Source organism: Hyaena hyaena, unplaced genomic scaffold, assembly GCF_003009895.1.
Source record: "Hyaena hyaena isolate Hyena2069 unplaced genomic scaffold, ASM300989v1 scaffold_226, whole genome shotgun sequence".
NCBI classification, from domain to species: Eukaryota; Metazoa; Chordata; class Mammalia; order Carnivora; family Hyaenidae; genus Hyaena; species Hyaena hyaena.
The window spans coordinates 2381095-2402866 of record NW_024080858.1 but is presented as its reverse complement, the minus strand read 5'-3'; the positions used below and the strand labels follow the sequence as shown (position 1 = coordinate 2402866).

At 36.9% G+C, this 21772-nt stretch overlaps 1 pseudogene; it reads right to left on the bottom strand.

Moving 5' to 3' along the window:
* Window positions 1–647: 647 nt before the first annotated feature.
* On the bottom strand, window positions 648–6486 carry LOC120239129 (annotated as a pseudogene).
* Between the last annotated feature and the right edge of the window lie 15286 nt (window positions 6487–21772).

Genomic DNA, 21772 nt, shown 5'->3' with positions numbered 1-21772 from the left:
GAGGCCACAAAGACCTGGGACCTAGAACTCCAAGGGTAAGCCACATGATAGTTGTGTCAGTTTCTCTGAAACTGACAATACTGTTAGTTCTGGGGATTAACTAAAAGAAATGTATATATATAGTAGATATATGTATATGTGTGCATATAATACATATATCTATCTACCTATGTTTAAATCTATATTTATATCCATATGAAGTGATGTAAAGATTGAGAGGCACTGGTTTTGCCAAGGTGTGAGTGAATGAGGCAACCATGACATGAACAACATTCAGGACATTTCCCATGTCCAGTGTCCCTCTAGTTTCCCCTATTGATAGTATCTAATAACAGAGGACTCACAAAGGAGAAATGTGATTTGCAGTTTCCTATTCCCTATGTGAGAAAGAAGAAAACACACACACTGTCTGTGGACAGTGCCTTTGCTCTGTAAACACAGAATGGTTCCATAAAATATTAACTGATAAAATTGCCTAAAATAGTTGAAAGTAGAAATGTGCTGATAATATATTTTGCTTATTGTTCATGGCTAATGTTTATGATCCCAAATGATAAAGAAATCTCAGGGGGTTTCTGTCAGTGATCTATGATACAACCTGTAACATTTCTCCTGCCAGGGAACTAAAACCTAACAAATGGGGAAGTTCATTTGGGACTGCGTTTCTTTTTGGAAATCATAGCTTTTTAGTTTTCATTCTCATTGCAGGTAGATCATTCACTTCACCTTAGGTTGAGGTGGATCTTTCTGCTGTTTACTGGGTGCAGGTGTAACATTTTGCTCTTCTTTCTTAATCTTTTTTCCTCTTCTCATAAAAGAATTAACAAAGAACGTAATAAAACCAAAGAAGTTATCAACCAATATAATAGTGGCTTAATCTTCTGCTGTTCCTTCTGTGCCCTTTCGGTCTCTTTTCTTATTGGGGGTGGGCCACTGTCTACACTGCCTCCTCTGCCTTTCATCCAGCAGTCGGGAGGGTTCCACTCATCAGTGCAACAGCATTGATGTCTATTGTGACAGACTCCATTCATACTGCAGGTCTCAAGTGAGCAATCAGTTTTCAAATATGTCAAAGGGATACATTTCCTTTGGACACAGATATATTTTTTACCACACTCTGTGCCATCTTTTATTTCACCCAGATCAGGTAAGGGCATTCCAAAATGGAAGTCAGTGCCCTAGCAGATGCTATCATTGACTTGAAGACAATGCAGAGTAGAATGGTTTCCCAGAGTGGGAATTTCTGCCACATCCTTACATGAATCCTCCCACACAGGGTATTTGAGGTATTACATTTTATAAATTGATTGTTCTTGAGGCCACAGTTGCCTCACCTCGGATATTCACTGTACTGTAGAAGATCTGACTCGCACTCTTGGCATTTAGGCCAAAAAGTTTGCTACACAGTTCATCACGAATATGGCATCTCTTTTCATAGCAGTAGTCACCACCTGTGTATTCGACTCTGTCTTGCATATACACGTCTTCTGGACACTGACAGGATGTCCCATTGCACCACTCAGGAAGGTCACATTCATTTTCCTGTTCTCTACACACGTCGCCTGATGGCATGATCTTGAAGTCTTTGCAACAGAGCCCTAAAGCCCAAGTAGCACCAGGGCTCAGAGTACAGTCTAACTGACAACACGGATCTTTCATACAGAGATTTAAGGAGCCACAGTTGCAGTCTTCTCCATCTTCAACCACACTGTTCCTACAGCGTGTATCTCGGAAGATTCTCTACAGTGTTCGTGGATGGAAGATTGCTGGAGGCCGGCTCTGTTCCAGGTCCAGGGGTCCCTGAAGGATGAACGGTGTCTGCGAGGGAGAGATGAGAGAGTCATGAGAATCTTTCTGGTCACCAGGCAGGCATTTCTGCTCTGACTGGGGCTCAACTTTATTTTATAATTAAGTGTTTGGGGGATGGCACAGAAGTGGCATTTGCCTTAGACAATGATTTCTCATGACAGACTTCTTTGATATATAAGAATTTCCCAAAACATAGATTTGTAGAAGACTCATGCATGACGTTTACAATAATGATTGACGTAGGTGACTTAGATGCTTATCCTTTGGGAAAGAAGGTATTTTTAGCATACAAGACAATGTCTTTAGCATAAAAAGGGTGAGGTTAGTTCTTTGTGAGCAGGGGTCAATAGCTTGTTTGTTTAAGGAGAAGTATTAAGAAAAACAGGTCTTTCAGGAAACACATTGTTTGCTCCCATAATCACAAAAAAGAAATTCCTACAATAGGTTCTTTCACAGGGTGCAATCAGCATATTCAAGGCCAGAATAAGTCACTGGAATACTAATCAGAGTATCAAGATGCCTTGGGGGTCAGTGCTCCAAGCAGAAACAATTGGGTGGGGGTGGATATCTGTCCTTAACTCTAAATTAGGCTCTTTGTCTCAGGGCCAGGCTCAATTGTAACTCTTGTGTTCTTAACCCCCTTTATTATCTAAGTCTTGGATCTACAAGGCCCAGAGGAAGAGCCTTTTGACAATCATCCACAATACTTTCATCTAAAATCTCTTTTGAAAAGGCAAGAATATGCTCTTCCTTATGAGGAAAATGTGTGGGGAATATCAGTCTGATCTGGAATATTGTGAGGCCCGGTCAATACCCGCAGGCTCATTTCCAACATGAGCCAGTAGTAGCACAAGGAGATACCAGTTTTTGTTTCTCATGCCAGGAGCTGTGCAAACGCTGCCATTTCCTCACTGTGACTGTCATCCAGTGAGGCCGGTGAGGCTCCCAGCAGAAGATACATCCTGATCCCACAGAGGTGTGCCAATATTCAGCATAACTGCAGTTGCTGAATTTAGTTGCCCAAGACTGTGTTGCATACATGATACACACATTGTCTGCACATTTACATGTTTTCTCATCATGCCCCATACCCAGGGAATGGCCGAGCTCATGTGACACAACAAATGCAAAAACACCCAAATCATCACTTGTGAAAGTATCCACTGCACAATTAGTGTTGTAGTTACATACTGATCCAACATAAGATGTGCCAAGAGCACCATATTGTTCTTTTACAAAAACATGCGCAGCATCATGGGGGACATAGGCATGAAAGCCTGTTTTCTTCCAGGCACAAAATAAATCCACTGGCATCCATGTTCTTTATTTCAACAGGGTTTCCTTCATTCCAGACCTCCACTCCAACTAAACTCACATCAATGTTTAGTGGTTGATAGAAGGTATTTACATTATTCATGGTAGTAATTACTTCCAACTCCACAGTTGTGACACTATATCCACGATAAGCATATTAATTGTAGTCTACCATCACTGTCATTTCAACAAATCCCTTGTGGGTCCCCAGACCTTCATACCCACCTTGCAGCAAAGTGGGATTATTGCTCTCTTATGGTTTCAGTTGCTGTGCTATTTTTTCCTCTGTTAATCCACACTTTATGGGTAGGAATTTTTCCTCCTCACTGTACATCTTATATACCAGGCATTCAAATGTGGTAGAAAGCTTTTTGGGTAAGATTTCATGAACAATGTGATTTATCTGCAATATTCCTTGAAAGCCCCCAAAACAGGCACTCAGAGACACCAAGGAATCTGGATCCCCCTCCACATAACCATGATAATAGCCGTCTTTCTGGATAAATGGCTGGTCTTCAAGGAGAGCACCCTGGTCTGCGTAAGTAAACACTAGGAAGTTTTTGGAGACTAAAAGCTTCTTGACCTTTATATGGAAAACATGTCGCTGGCCTCCAAAATTAGGGCCAGCCTGGGGGCTTCTTGACTTTGGTGGGGTCTGTTACCCTCAAAGGAATCACCACTTCTGGGGAACCATGGCTATAGGAGTGCCCAACATGGGACCATCCAGAAGGGAGCAGAAACACTCTCAGCCAGAAAATGGGGACAGTGATCCTCACATGTACCATGACCTCATCCATAGCTATTATGGAGGTACCATATTCAGCCATAGGTGAGACCAAAACAGAGCAGATCAGGAAGCATCACTATTCTGTCTCCTCCTTGGGAGCTGGAGGTATGCTGATAGATGAAGTGCTGATATTTAAAGATCTGCCTTCTCACAGTCACACCATCAGAGCAGCAGCACTAAAAGAAAAAGAAGAGCAGAGACAAGAGTGGGATATATGAGCAAGACAAGGTGAAGGGCATGGGTTACAGTCAGTCAGTGTTTGCCTCATGACTCAGTATATTGCATTGGATTTTCTCTTAAATAATGGTAAGGCAGAATGAGACTGTGTGTACAAAACAATGGTGATTTGCCATAGGTGGACCCTTAAAGAACCTAGATGAAAGACACATATGGATTTATTATAGTGTTCTGTAAATATATGAATATGTATCAACATTTCCACAATAAATATATTTTACAAAAGGGTATTAATGGAAATGTGAACACCTATCATATTTAAATGTAGCAGTTTCAATTTATACATATGGAGTGGGTATGGATATCATGATATAGGTCTGTCTTCCACTTTCAAATGGTAAATTATTTAGTCACAGTACTCAGGAGAAATTTAAAAATTACTCATGTATATTATTATTTTTTCTCATGGTCTGTAATATATGCTACCATGAAAGAAATTATTAATTATCCTAGCTCCTTCTTGCATTCCTCTTTTCATATAAGCCTGTGAAACTGCAAGGGTCAAGGCATCAGCATTGGCATCAAAGCCTGAATTTATAAGACTTCAAGGTAACCATTTCTTGGGTTTGACAGTGAAGTGTATTTATTTCATAAATAATAATACATACGCATATTTTGCATGAAAAGTAGAAACAAAATAAATTAATGGTGTGACATATTCAGGAAATATACATGAACATACATGTTGAGATAGTAATGGTCTGGAGATATTAATGGTATCAAATTTGGAAAGAGTGCTTGGGACAAAACTACACATTAGAAATTTGTAAAGTTTCAATATTTTGTATATTCATTGCTTATCTTTTATTATCCAGTGAGAATATCCACTGTCTTTATGAAATCATTAAAGTAATAAGAATGTTTAAAGTATTGACACCAAGAAGTCTTGGTCTAGTTGAAAAACTAGGAAAGTGAAGTTGGCTATGAGGGATCAAATATTACCTCCATAGTAGGTAATATAAAAATAAGGGGTTGTTGGGTGGCTCAGTTAAGCGTCTGACTTTGGCTAAGGTCTTGATCTCATGGTTCATGAGTTCGAGCCCAGTGCTGGGCTCTGTGCTGACACCTCAGAGCCTGGGGCCTGTTTTGAATTCTGTGTCTCCCTCTCTCTCTGCTCTTCTCCCACCTGTGCTCTGTCTCTCTCTCAAAAATAAATAAGCATTTAAAAATTAAAATAAAAGATGCATGATTAAGGATCTATCATCTGCTAGTCCCTGTACATATTTCTGCTTAATCTTTTTTTTTTTTTAATCTTGATGCTACTACATTCCTTGACCTCTTTTCTGTAGAGTCGTTGTGTCATTATGGAATCTTCCTTTCATGAAAAGCAAAAATCTCTCTACTTTCACCTTGTCTTGGAAAGCTCCTTATGTCTACCCCATTTACTAAATGTACCAGTCGACAGTTCAAAGCCAGGCAGAGAGGAAGGTTTCCATTCTTAGAATGCCTGTATGGCATGCAGAAGAGATGACTGGGTCAAATTTGCACTTATTACCAAAACCACGTATGAATGACTAAACTAGTAGCCATCTCATTGAACCACTGTTTAGCTTTTTTTCTTACTCAAACACCAACACCCAAATTAATGCTACACAAACTTTAAGCAATTGGGTGTCTGATTTATTAATGTATTATCCAACCAATAATTTTGCTCACATTTGGGGTTTAGTGAGCATGTGGGCAACCTACATAATACCTAGTTTATTTTAGTTTTACTACTTATTTTCAACAATATTTAGCCATTGGCCTATAGCCAAATATTATTTCTTAGTATCATCTGTATCTTATTATCAAACTCTATCTGTAATCCTAACTATAACCCTAATCCTAACCCTTTTTAATAACCCTGCATTGTCCTGACTCTTACATGTTAAATAGTTAACTTTTATTCTTATTCAAATTTTTTCTCATTCAAAACTTGATTCTCAAATTTATGCAGAAAAATAACATTTTTTCCCTTCATTCTCCTGAACTTTTTAAATTCCCTCCGTTTTACCTTGTATATCTATAGCCTGGCTCTAGACTCCATTAATACAACCACTGTGGGCTAAAATCTTCAACCCTAACTAGATTAATCCTTTTTCCCTGATTTTGCCACTCTCAAAGAAACATCTGGGAAAAGAAATCACAGAGTATCTTCACATTCACCTGAAAATCCCTTGTCTTTGTTTATACAAGCAGTTATTATTGAGTAAAGTGACAGTAGTTTAAGCAGTAAAACCAGGAATTCAACATTTCTTGCATGTCTAATATAAGATTTGATATTTTTCTTTGTCTTTGCTTTCTTGTTGCAGATAGCAGTCAGGAAACTTATTTCAGGCTCAATAGTATCTTCATCATTAATAAGATCTGAATTCTTTGAATAGTCTGGTACTTCTCTAGGAATAATGAGAAAGAATATTTCACAAAATGCCAAGAAACCACAAAAAGAAATGAAGATCTCTATTATCCTTTGAGGGCAATACCTCTAAATTGTGAGTAAAATCTTAATCTACTGGTTTGACTTTTATGTCTCTTGATATATATTTGGTAATTGTAATGGAGTTTCAGTTGTGGTGATGGAAAATAATTATTTAAGAATAACATAGTGCTATTGAGAGTGAAAATAATCAATAAAAATTGGTCAGAATTGATTCCTAACTCCAGGAGTATGTGAGCCAGATTGCATTTGTCCTCATAATAGTATTTTGTGCAATGATTCGAGACACACTTCCTAAGAGAATATCACATTTTCATTAATAATGTGGTATAATGCCATAATGGAACAGAAACTTCTAGGTAGATGGTCATACATCATCTTTTATAAGTTGTTTTTTCTTCTCCTTGGAGCGTCAACAAACTCATCAATCTGTCTACCCTAATTACCACTTCCCTTCTCACTCTCATTTATTGCTTGTGTTTTCCAAAATATGAGTTACAACCCATTAAAAACACAATTTTGTTTACTCAACCAAGTAAAATGGACCAGAATAAGAGATAATCCAGGTAACAAATCCTCAAGAGTAAAAAACTGGCAAAGATTTATGTTGTGTGTATATTTGCATGTATGCATTAATACGAGTGCTTCTCTCCTGCACAGCCAAGTTCTTGAAAGACTTACCAGCAGTGGAATTAATGGTACCCATTATCTTTGCCAGCTAGAACCCTATCATAGTTTGTACTACCTCTCTTTATGCATAAAGACTTTCATCTAAAGCCTTACATAACAAAGAGAAGTAACAATCCCCTCCCTTTCATCTCTCATTTGATTGTGTTCTAGATTTAACTGCTTAGCAACAAGACTTTCTCAGTTCTAAAGACTATGGCAACTGGACAAAGGTTCTCCCAGTTTGGGAGAATCATCTCTATCAAGCTTTATCTTTAATTACTCTTCACTATGAGTAAATATGACTGTATTTTTTATGCCGACCCTATGTGCTCCCTGAACACGGTAGAGATACTTTACTTTCAGTATTTTTGTTCATACTATTGCCCTGGTCCAAGATTATCTTCTCAACATTGAACCATATTATGGAATATTTGAATTTCTTCAGGTTCCATAAAGAAGTTTGACCCTATTTAAATCATTTTACAAGGATCCAAACATCAGTAATCATCTACAACTTTCTTTATGAGATTCATGAACACCTGAGAGATGTTTCATATCTACAAATAAATGCTTCATCTGTTAGGGAGTATTCGTGGTCAAAAAAAGGGCAAAACAAAATTTTAAAAAAAGAGAGGGATTACTTAAATATAGTGTGGGTGGTGATGTCAGCATCATGGTAGCAAGAGATATTCCGCATTTACCTCTCCCCATTTTTTTTAGAACGGTGGATTAGACATCCATACATAAACAAGACTGCTGTAGCACCTGGGAGGAATCCTAGAGAACTTTTGCCCAGCTGTGCATCAGAAAATAAATGAATGAGACCTTAGTAAGAATGGATCCAAGGGTGTTAGCGAACCTGTTCCACCTCCACTTGCTTTGGTCACGGAAAAAACCCAGAAAATGCTGTCCTGCACAGAAACACACAGCTGAGATAAAATGTATAGAAGTACAGCCTGCCACAGTGGAGATTTCAACATGCCATTGGAGCAGAATAGAAATGAGTTTGGATGCAGTGGACAGAGAGGAACTCTACTAGAGCTTCCTCCCTCCCCAGGTGACACTGCATAGAACTAAACCCTCTGTTAGTGGTGGCACAGGTGTTTCTCACAGCAATAGTGGAAAGAGATGACTTCCCCAAGGAGGATTTGGAAGGCAGTGGTGATCTTCAGATTAATCTAGTGGTAGGAGTCGAAACTGAAGAAACCTGTTTCTTTTTTTTCCAGCAGACCCTGATTTCTGAGAAGGTACTTCTCAGAAAGTCTGAGGGCAGACAAAGAAAAGAAAAAATAAAACAACCACCACAGACAATAATTTCAAAGGTCATGGAAGGAACAGTTTCTTCTGTGAATTCAGGACTTCAGCATGAAGTCTGCCCCACAAAGCTTCTGGGATTAACCTGCTGGGGGATATTATCAGCCTTCAGGCACACACAAAACTCTGATTGCTAAACTCCCACTTCACCTCATTGTGCAGCATCTGTTGTGTGTGCTCCTGCTATGGCAGTGAGATCAAGGAACTTCATAAAGAAAGGAAATATGCCATTACAAAAGATATCAATTAATCTCCAACAACTGATCTTAAAGACATGGTATACAGTGATATAGCTCATAAGGAACTGAAAATAGCTATATTGAAGAAACTACAAACTATAAGAAAAAAATCAGAAAACCTAATCAATGAGATTAAGAAAAAGGCAAATGAATAAATGAGTTCTTTAGGAAAAAAAGAGAGAAATCATGAAAAACTACCAAAAATAATCTTGAACTGAAGAATTCCATGAATGGGATGAAGAATACAATAGAGAGCATCTGTAGTAGAGTAGAGCAGATGGAAGACAGAATAAATGACTTAACGTATAAGAATTTTGAAATAACACAGTAGCAAGAGAACAAGGAGAAAAAAATAAAAATGAGCAAAGAAAGATTACATTACTTATGAGATTCAATCAAAAGGGCAAACATCCAAATTATTGTGGTTCCAAAGGGAGAACAGAGGGAGAAGGGGTAGAAATTTTAGTTAAAATAATAGTAGCTAAAATCTTCCCATGCCTGGGGACACTTGAAATCAAAGTTCAGGAAGCCAATAGATTACTCTATTGCCTCAGTCACAAAAGACATTTTCAAAGACACATCATAATGAAACTATCAAAATCAAAGTTAAAAAGTTCTAAGGCAGACAGGGAAAAAGCAGTGCAACTAAGAGAGAAACCCTATTAAGCTATCAATGGATTTCTCAGCAGAAGCCTTACAGGCCAGGAGAGAGTGAAATGTCATATTAAAATGTGAAATGATAAAAATTGCTAGTCAGGAATACTATATCAATCACAGTTTTTCTTCAGATTTGTGAGAGAAATAAAGACTTTTCCAGGGGTGCCTGGGTGGCTCAGTCAGTTAAGCGTCCGACTTTGGCTCAGGTCATAATCTCACAGTTGGTGGGTTCGAGCCCCACATCAGGCTCTGTGCTGACAGCTAGCTCAGAGCCTAGAAGCTGTTTCGGATTCTGTATCTCCCTCTCTCTCTGACCCTCTCCTGCTCACAGTGTCTCTCTCTCTCCCAGAAATAAATAAAAACATTAAAAAAAAAAAAGACTTTTCCAGACAAACAAAAGCTAAGGGAGCTAATCATCACTGGGTCTACCTTGCAAGAAGTATTTCAAAAAGAGTTCTCTAAAGTGAAATGAAAAAGCTCTAATAAGTGAGACAAAAGCATACATAAGTATATAACACAATGGTAAAGCTGAAACATATATAGGAAGCTTTAGAAAACTCCAATTATATAAGTAGGATGGTGTGTTAACCATTTAATACTATAACAATAAGAGAAGCAAGCATTGAAAATAAGAATAGCCACTATAATTTGTTATGATAGACAACATAAAAAATGTTAGGGTTGCCTGGGTGGCTCAATTGGTTACGTGTCTGATTCTTGATTTCAGCTCAGCTCGTGATCTCATGGTTGTGAGATTGAACCCTGTGTGGGGCTCTGCACTGGATATGAAGCCTGCTTAAGATTATCTCCCTCTCTCTCTGCCCCTAACTTCTCCCTTATTCTCTCTCTCTCTAAAAAATGGATAAATTGTGACATCAAAAATATAAAAAGGGAGGAATAAAATTGTGGTGTCTTTATAGACAATTGAAGGTAACTTGCTATCAGCATAAAATGTACTGTTTTATATATGTTTTTTTTTTTTTGTAAGCCTCATGGTAACCTCAAAGCAAAACCTAGAGTAGATTCATGAAACATTAAAAAAATGGGGGTGGAGGGATAGGGCACCTGGGTGGTGCAGTTGGTTAAGTATCTATCCGACTCTTGATTTCAGCTCAAGTCATGACTTTCTGGTTTGCAAATTTGAGCCCTGCATGGGACTCTGTGCTGACAGAGCAGAGTCTATTTCAGATTCTCTCTCCCTCTTTTTCTGCCCCTCCTTTCTCCTGCTCTCTCTCTATCTCAAAATAAATGAGTAAATTAAAAAAAATTATTAAAAAAGGGGCCATGGGGATGCCAGCATAGTAAGTCATTAATTTGCAAATATAGGAAGAAACAAAGGGGAAAAGAAACAGTTGAAATAGAAAACAGACAAAAAGCAACAACTAAAATGGCTATTTAGTAAGTCTTTACATATCAATAATCCTAAATTTAAATGGACTGAATTCACTAATCAAAAGGCACAGTTTGGCTGGTTGGGGAAGGAGGAGAAGGAGAAGGAAGTGGGGAAGGAGGAGGGGAACAGGAAGATGTGGGGGTAAGAGGGGAGAAAGAGGAATGTAAAGGGAAAGGAGGAGGGTGGGAAGAAGAGTAAGAAGAAGGAGGAGGAGGAGGACCCAACTATATGCAGCCTATGAGACATTGATTTTATTTTCAAGACACACATAGGTTCAAAGTAAGGAGATGGAAGAAGATATTTTACACAAGTGCAAACCACAAGAAACAAAAGGTAGATTTACTTATATCAGACAAAATAGACTTTAGTCAAAAGTAGTGACTAGAAACCTAACAGCAAGTTAGAAAATAGAAAGTGTTTTTTCTTAGCTTTCTCTCTCTGCCCCTCCACCTCTCACATTCTTTGTCTCCCAAAAATAAATAAACACTAAAAAAAAAAAACCAGTTTGTATTCCCCAAACAGACCATTTTTATCAATTCTTGAGCATATTGTCATAAGCTATGAGGTTTAAAGTTGAAACAGAACTATTTTTTTATTAAGAATGTTGATTAATGAGTGAATTAAATAACAATATAATTAACATCACTGGATCTTTCAGAGGAGCATCGCTGGTAAAATATGAAAGTTCTGTGAATTTTCATGTGAATCTAGTAGGATGTTATTTTGGGGGAAGTGGAGAGACACCCAGCCAACATAGAGTAATAAGCCAGGACCTTTAGGCATAGCTGCAGTATACAAATCATGCTGGCAATGTGAATGAGCTTGGAAGTGGGTTTATTCTCAGCTGACTGCCAGATGAAAACACAGTCTGACCAACACCTTGATTACACCTTGTATGACCCTGAGTAGAAGACCTAGTTACACTGTACCCAGTTGTCTGATTTACTAATACTCTAAGATAATAAGGTCTCAAATTTGTGTTGTTTTAAACTACTAGATTTGGAGTAATATCTTATATAACAATCAATAATTGTACTTTGAGGAAATGTTTTTCCTTTTTCTGACATCTTTAGTTTTATTTGAAGGCTCTTGAAAAGGTAATAATGTTATGTTCTATTTACTTTACATGCTAACCAAAAGAAAAGAAAAAAAAAACCTGATCCCTCTGCCAGAGATTTGGTTTTCTTTTTACTCTAAAATGTTACTTAAGTATGTCACTAAACTAGATTCAAAAGTTCACTGTAAGCCATTTTATATAAACATCATCTCTTATGGAGGTTCCTTTTTGCAGATGTTGTTAGCTATAGTTCCATATGAATAGAGATAGAAAAGGATAAAGATTTTGTTGGCGTGAAAAGACAGTGATTTGGTTTAAAAAATAAAAATCACACATTCCTGCAAGACAACACACACATATTTTAATCTGTGATTAAAATACCAAGACACTAATGACTTCTATGGCATGTAGACTCAAATATCAGTTAATATCTAAGTCCTAAAGTAACATATAATAAGGAAACAACATGAAAAATCCGAATTCATACTCATCTGCCACTTGAAAAAGATAAGATCACCTACTACCCAAAAGAAATCTCTGAAGAAATGTACCACTTATTAAAAATCAGAATCCACATGAATGTCAGTAGTGAAAACAAATAATTGTCAATGTTTAACCCCAAGCCAGAGCCTAAATCTTAGATAAGAAACATTTGACACTAATGTGAAGAATTAAGAAAAGTGACCCAAGTGCTTAAGTGGTATAGATACGTGTTCAGGCAGTACATTTTGGTATCAATAGATAAGTGAAATGTCCAGATGTCAAGGAACAATTTTTAAAGTAAATTGTGACTTTTTGAGCAATTATTGATTTCAAATTTTATTATAAAGTTGCAGTAATCCAAATAGTATGGAACTGCATAAAACAGAAACATAGATGATTGGAACAGAATTGAGAGACTAGAAGTAAACTCATGCTTATATATCAACTAATGTTTAAAAAAGGAGTCAAGAATACTCACTAGATAAAGGGTAATCTCTATTATAAATGGTGTTGAAAAAACTGGATATTCACATGCAAAAGAAAGGAATGTGGAACTCTATAACATAACACATAACATAAATGTAGTCAAAATTGATTAAGTCCATAAATGAAAGACAGAAAGTATAAATGCCTGGAAGTACATATAGGGAAAAAATTCTTGCCCTTTCGTCTTGGTAATGTTTTTTTTTTTTTAATATGACACGAAAGGACAAGCAACAAAAGCCAAAATTAACAAATGTGACTACATCAAACTACAAAGCTTCTGCACAAGAAAAAAAAAATAGTCAACAATATGAAAAACTTACCTACACAATAGGTAAAAATACTTGCAAACTATCTATCTAATGAGGGATTAATATCCAATATGTTAATTATATTATAACATATTATAGAAGAAGCTCATACATATTAATTCCCCCCAAAATCTGATTAAAACATGTACAGAAAACCTAACAGACATTTTTGTAAAAAAGATATACAAATGGCCAACTGGTACATGAAAAGAGGCTCAACATCACCACGCATCAGAAAAATGCAAATCAAACTCACAGTGAAATACCATCCAATGCCTCTTAGAATGACTGTTATCAAAAAAGTAAGAGGTAACAAGTGTTGGCAAGGATATGGAGAAAAGGGAGCCCCTGTGCACTCTTGATGAGAATATAAATTGGTACAGTCACTATGGAGAAGGATATAAAGTTTTTTAAGTATTAAAAATAGAATTACCACATGTTCCAGCAACTCCACTTCTGAAGTGGAATTCACTGAAGGGAATTCACTCAATATCTCAAAGAGATATTTGTGCCCTCATGTTCATCATGGTATTATTCACAATAATCAAGATGTGGAAACAACCTAAGTAACAAGTATCCAGCTTTGTCTGAATGAATAAAGAAGATGTGGTGCATATATAAAATAGAATAATATTCAGACAAAAAAGAGGTAATCTTGTTTTTTTTTCTAGACCACATGAATGAAACTTAAGGGTAGTAGACTGAGTGAAATAAGTTAGACAGTGAGAGAGAAGCACTGTATGATATCATTCTATGTGAAATCTAAAAAAGTCAACCTCATAGAAAGAATAAAACAGTGGTTCTCAGGACCTGGGTGCTGAAGGAATTGGGGCCATGTTCATCAAAGGCTAACCTTTCAGCTGTAAGATGATTAAGTCTGACGATCTAATGGGTAGCATGATGATCATAAAAAAATAATTAAAAAACCATATAATAAAATTCTGAAAAAATACCAGAGTAAAAGTATCCTGAGCTCACCTCCAGACACACTGAAATAACAGCTACATCTGACAGCTAACTCTGAAAATGACCCAAAGACTGGTAGAACAGACATTTCAGTTAATCACAGAGAGGAGGCCACACTGAAAAGGGTATGAGGGATGAAGAAAGGTTGGAAACCAAACTCCCAGAAAACTAACCACAAATTGAAGGAACACCAAAGCAGAGAGTGAGAAGATCAGACCCCACGTCAGTCTCCCCAAGTATGGGGAACCCATACTGGAAAGACTAATTCCCATAATGTTTGGCCATGAAAACCAGTGAGGTTTAATTTCACATGCTTTTTATATCTGTGGGGCTTAACTCCCCAGGGGAGCCAGAAGGCATTAAGGAACTGAATCACCACCCTTAAAAGAGCCAACATAACAAATATTGCCTAGGGTATACTTGAAGAAGATGCATTTATTAGTCTCAGGACATGTCCTGGAGGGGCAGGAACCTTCAGGATCCTTCCTCAAGAACAAAAGTGCTGGTGGGTATCGTCTCTCTTTCCTTGCCATAGCCCACATTGACAGATCGTGGGAACCAGCACACACACTGTCACACCTACCTTGCTAGCACTGTGTGCCCTGTTCCCATGTTCCCCTGCAAACAAACACCCCATCCAACCTGCTAGCTTCAGGCAGGTGTACTCCAAAGTGGCTCCTGCCCAGCCACACCTGGTAAGCAGCCCTAGCACGGAGCAGTGCCACTCCGAAGTGACTCCTGTCTTGGGGAGCAGGAGATAACTGCACACACTCACTAGAGCGCCACAAGTTTCAGCAGAAGAACATTTTAGTTGGTAGTGCAGAAAGTCCTGCTATTTGATATGATGCACCTGCAGCGGACAAAGTGCAGGGAACTCACCTGACTGCTAACACTGTCCACCTACAAGTCCCCACTGGGCTCAGACAGGCCCCTCAACAGTACAGAGACCAAACCCTGCCCAACGTGCCCACACAGCAGGTCATTGTAGCTGATGGAATGGAAGACAAACATGGTTCAGCCACGACAGTAAGACACACCTAGTACATGGAGGACACACTCGTGGAGTGTCTGGTTCTGGTGACCAGGTGGCGTGGGGCTACAGGGGACCACAGGAGCTCTTCTATGCAAGCCCACTGCTTTCAAGACCAGGACATGTAGCTGACATTTCTAATACACAGAAACAAACACAGAGCATTAGACAAAACGAGGAGACAGAAGAATAAGTCCCAATGAAAGAAAATGACAAAATCACAGCAAAAGTCCTAACTGGAACAGAGATAAATAACATGCCTGATAGAGAATTCAAAGTGATGGTCATAAAGATACTCACTGGACTTGAGAAAAAACTGAAGGATCTCAGTAAGATCTTCAACAAATTTATAGAAAAATAAAAAAGAACCAGTCAGAGATGAAGAACTCAATACTGGAAAAAAAATAAAGAGTAATATTGGAGGGAATAAAGAGCAAATTGGAGGATGTAAAATAATGTATCAGTAATTTGGACAAAAGGCTTATGGAAAGAAACCAAGTTGAATAGCAAAAAGAATAAAAGAATTTTTTAAAAAATGAGAATAGGTTACTCAGTGACATGATCAAGTGTAGTAATATTTGCATTACAAGGATTCCAGAAAAGGAAAAGAGAGGGAGAAGGAGGAAGAAAACTTATTGGAAGAAATAATACCTGAAGACACAGAATCCCTAACAAGATTAGCTCAAGGAGGTCCACATCAAGACATATAATCATTAAAATGACAAGAAGTAGTGATAAAAAGAGAATATTAAAAAGCAGGAAGAGAAAAAAAAAACGAAAAACATAGCCTTTTGGGGAAATCCCAAAGGCTATCAGTTAATTTTTCAGCAGAAACTTTGCAGCCCAGAAGGAATAGCACAATATATTCAAAGTGCTAAAAGGAAAAAGCCTGCAACCAAGAATACTCTAGTTGACAAGAATATCATTCAGAATAGAAGAAGAGATAAAAAGTTTCCCATATAATTAAAGTTGGGAAATTCATTACCACTAAGCCAGTCTTATAAAAAACATTAAAGAGAATTCTTTAAGTGAAAGGAAAAGGCCATAACTAGAAGTAAGAACATTATGAAAGGGAAAAATTTGACAAGTAAATGCAAACATATAGTAAAAGTAGTAGATTAATTGCTTATAAAACAAGTATGCAAGTTAAAATATAAAAGTAGTAAAATCGATTATATTTACAAAAATAAGTCAGAAGATACACAAAAAAGGATGTAGAGTATGAAATCACCTGCAAAAAATGTGTAGAAAGAAGTAAAAAAAAAAAAAAGCCAGTGCTTTTAGGATGATTCAAACTTAAGTGACTATCAACTTAATATAGATTGCTATTACCATAATGTTATATATATAAGCCTCCTGGTAACCCAACCAATGGATAAAGTGCAAGACTCGTTTACATGCTGCCTACAAAAGACTCATTTCAGACCTAGAGACACATTCGAACTGAGCTTGAAAAGGGATGAAAAAATATATACTCTGCAAATGAAAGTGAGAAAAACGGGATAGTGATACTTAGACAAAAAAGATTTTAAAACAAAGCCTTCAACAAAAGACAAAGAAGGACATTGTGTAGTGATAAAAAAAAAATCCAGGAAGAAAATGTAATAATTGTAAATGTCTATGCACCCAGCACACCTAAAGCAATGGAGGGGACCTTAACACCCTACTTATACCAATGGATAGATCATTCAAATAGAAAATCAACAAGACAACAGTGGTTTAAAATTTTTTTTTAATGTTTACCTATTTTTGAGAGAGAGAGAGGACAGAGCGTGGATGGGGTAGGGCAAAGAGAGAGGGAGACACAGAATCCGAAGCAGGCTCCAGGCTCTGAGCTGTCAGCACAGCTGATGTGATCTCTCATGAGCCATGAGATCATGACCTGAGCTGAAGTCGGACACTTAACCCACTGACTCACACAGGTATTCCAAGACAACAGTGGTTTTGAGCAGTACATTAGACCGAATGGAACTTACAGGTGTATACAAAGCATTTCATCCCCAAACAGCAGAACACATATTCTTTTTAAGTGCGCACAAGAAATATTTTTCAGGATAGATCATGTTAGGCCACAAAATAATTCTCAAGAAATTTGAGAATATTGAAATCATATCAAACATCAAATCTGACCACACTGATATGTACCTAAGTGGAAATTTAGATCATCACAAAAACCTTCACAGAGATGTTTATAGAAGCTTCATTTCTAATTGTCAAAACTTGGAAACAACCAAATAGTCCTTCAGTAGGTAAATAGAGGAATACAGAATTAGACAAAGGTATATTATTTAGCACTGAAAGGAAATGAACCATCAAGACATAGTAGAATGGAAGAAGCTTAAATGCAAGTTACTAAATGAAAGAAGACATCTGAAAAGGCTACACACTGTATTATTCCTACCACATGACATTCTGAGAAAACAAAACTCGGAACACAGGAAAAAGACCAGTGGTTGCTAGGGATTCGGAGGGAGGGAGTGATGATTAGGTGGAGCATAAAGGATTTTTAGGACACAGGGTCCTGTAATGATGGATACCTGTCATTATACACTTATCAAAACCTGCAGACTATATAACACCAAGAGTAAACACTAATAAAAATATGGACTTTGAGTGATATTGATGTGTCAGTATAGGTTTATCAAATGCAAGAAATGTGCCATCTGGTGGGGAAGGCTGTGCATGTGTGGTTGCAAAGGGAAAATCATGATACTTATATGTCCGGCTCAATTTTATTGTGAACCTTAAATCAGGAAAAATAATCTAAAAGAAAATAATTTAAAGGTCCATATAAACTAAGAAACATAGAGACTGAATGTAAACATTAGAAAATAAATCGTTTAACCTATTATATAAAAGTGTTTTACTAGTAGTTTATAGATATCCCATAAAACAGGGACTTATGAAATTCTCCTTGTATGCACAATATTCTATATGCATGTGTTCATAAGTGTAGGGCAGGGCAAGCAGACCCAAAGAAATAAAGAAGCAATGAGGAAGAGCCCACTCCACCAGGTACTAACTACTGATTTTATACAAGGCTTTTACGTGGTCACCAGTAAGTGAAACTTAAAATAAAACCAATGGTTTCTGTAAAAATTTCAGTGATCGCATTTATTAAGTACTCTAGTTTTACCCAGAGTCCAAATCATAATCATAACTGGGAGTAGGAAAAAAATAAGTCTATGTATATTTGGAAGGACATATGTACGAGGAAACTAAATGAGTGGAGGGTGCAGTTATGTACTGACCATTCTGAGAAAATGAAATGTAGGCATAAATATAGTTTTAAAACTATTTTTTTGGTATAATCTTGTTTTTACTTTTAATGTCATTTTTTCTACATACCATAATCACAAAATGCTTTTTCATAATATATATTTTTCTTTTGAAAACTATACCTTAACGATTTACTCAGTTCTATATCAATTTTAATGTACCAATATTTTAAGATATGGCATCGATTTTGCATATGGTCACTTTTAGAAGAAAGACATTTAACACTAATGTGTGTCCTCTGCAGCTTAGAACACCCTTTACCGAAAAATAGTTGTGTACATCAAAGTTTCTAGAATTTTGTCATCCACAAAAGCTTGTGTTCTTGGGCAGGATGAAGGCCTTCTTTATTATTTAGATCGAGTGTTGGACTAGATGCTTCTCAAATTTCACACACTTCTACATATTTAACTCTTATCTAAAAAAAAGCATCTCTGCTGAATAGGCTTTCTTTTTGCCTAAGGAATCTACTAAATGCAATATATACGAATGCTTATTTCATACCAGCTGTACGTCAGATATTGAACGAGATTCTGAATACAGAGAAGAACGTTTTATAATTGAAACGCTTGAATGGTTTTGGTGAAAAACAAAAGGACTCTAATAATCACTATAGAGTGTGGGCAGTGTTGTGATGGCTCCAGAGTTTGCATATAGGAGAAGCTTAGGGTGGAAAGGGGTGGTTGTGGGGAGTGAGAAGACTTGCCTTAAACTGCATTTCCCCTGGTGCTTTGCTTATTTTACTTACACTGTCTTTCCTTTGGAATATTTCAGGATGCTGAGGGAATTTATTAATGTTCACTGCCCGCCCCTCCATCGACAAGACATAATTTAGCATTGACAAGGAAATGTGTCATCACTAACATAAGCTTGGTCAGAAAAGGGTTTAGGGAAGACTTCAGAGGATATACAGGTGACTTGAGTCTTGAAGGAGGAGTACAGTGAATCATGAGGAGAACCATGGTTATTCAAAATACAGAGTAATACTTAATACTTAGGGTGAAATAATTTTTAATACAAGTTAATATTTGTATTGCAGAATAATACATAGAGGGCCACCACTACACATTGATTGGATAGGTTTGAGAGGAAGAGATAAAAGGAAGATTGCTCCATGCATGACACCATGGTGTCGGAAGTCAGAGAGGTATGAGAGAGTCCTCTATATTTAAGCTTTCTACCTTCAGTATTTGCTTTACTGTTGTATGTAAGAATTTGGAAAAGTATATAAAGGTGGCATGTGCCTTGTATTTGTTAGTTTACATTTATATTAAAAGTGATAAGAAAAAATTGAGGGTAATAGCTTTACACTTTTACCATGTACAACTCTAGCCATTGTGAAGGATGAGTTGGGGACAACTGAGATCTGGAGCAGAAATGTCTGTTAAAGGGTAATGGAGTAATTCAAGTGAGAAATAAGAGGAAAAGCTTAAATTGTTATCAAAGGACGGAGGAGGGCACTTGTTGGGATGAGCATTGTGTGTTATATGGAAACCAAATTGACAATAAATTATATTAAAAAATAAATTCCTATGAGAGGAAACAATACTTTTCAATAAAGGATAATATAAAGAATATTTTTTGAAAAAATATATGAGTGAAAACATCTTTCAGTAAGATTCTAATCAACACAACTAGTATTTTCTATTGAAGTATAGAATAAACATTGAAGTAACAATAGACATACAATATCCTATTAATTTTAGATGTATGTTACAGTGATTTGATATTTTTATATATTTTGTACATTACAAAACTATGTCTATAGTAAGTCAGGTTATAATCTGTAACCATACAAAATTATAACAATATTATTGACTATATTCTGATCTTTTACCCCACATAAACTTTAGGATCACTTTGTCAGTATCAACAAAATAATTTGGTAAGATTTTGATTGGTATGTTTTGAATGTATAGATCAGGTTGGGATGAACTAACATCATGAGAACACTATGGAGGCTTCCTATTTATAAACATGAAACATTTCTTTACTTACCAGTTGTTCTTTGATTTATTTACTCAGTTTTCCTCATATATATCTTTTATATTTTGATTGATACCTTTGTACTTAGATTTTTGAGTTGCTAATGTAAATAATATTGTTTTTAATTACAACTGCAATTGTTCATTTCTAGCATGGAGGCAAGCAATTGATTTTATATGTTAGCCTGTATCCTGCTACATTGATATAAGAGAATCACATATCGTTAATTCTAGGATTTTTTAGAGTCAATTTGTTTAGATTTTCTACGTGTCATCATGTCCTCTGTAAACAAAATTTTAATTTCTTCCTTTCAAACCCACACACCATTTATTTGCCTGACTATTCTTGCATTGCATTAGGTAAGATTTCCAGTACGATGTTGAAAAGAAATGTAGGTAGGAAGGTCCTAGCCTTTTCTGTGTCTTACTAGGAAAAGCTCCTACCTTCTCACCATTAAGTATGTTGTTACTTACAGGTATTTTTTTGGTAGATATTTTTATCAAGTTGCAGAACTACTGTCATTTTTGCCTGAATATATGCAATAGGTTATTGATTTTCCTGGCTTTAGTTATACTGCTATTCCTTTTTCATGTCAAAAATACCTCACTCTCGGGCAGATTGATTTTTTACAAACATGACTTCTTGGTGTTGCACAGTATTTGCTTGTTGGTTGAAAGTGGTTGAGAGGTAAAATAAAGGTGAAGTCAAGAAAAATTTCAGAATTTTAGTCTGATACACCTGAGAAGATAACGTGGCCTAAATCTGAAGTGAGTGGTACAGATTTGGGAAGAAATATAAGGAGGTTCAGTTTTAGACGGGTTAACTGTGGAGTATCCAACATGCAGTTCTATGCAGATTTGGATTGATGTGAGATATGGACTGGGAAGTATAGGTGGCCAACACTTTGATGTCATTAATAGGCATGAGATCACAAAGGGAAGGAGGAAGTGCGGAAGGGAACAAAAGAGATAAATAGAGACTGGAAGAGAGTCAAAACCGGACAGGGTGACATCAGTATCATGATGCCATGAGTTGTTCTTTTTCGCCATCTTTTTTTGATATACAACTAATCACTAAATCATAAACAGACAAATAAACAAACAGCACCTGTGCACAGCACACCAGGGCAGCCAACGGTTCCATCCATCTGCGTCCACAAAACTGAGCGGCCTGAATCTTGAAGGAAACTGCAGAGTAAGAGGAGTGTTGGCAGATGTGACAGTGGCAGTTGAGGTAACATGCCAATCAGACCTTCCTGGTTGAAGTAGAAGGTGAAAACAGAGGGTGGGGGCCTGGCTCTGAGTGCTGCAGATAGAGGAACCCATTTGCTGTCTCTGAGGAG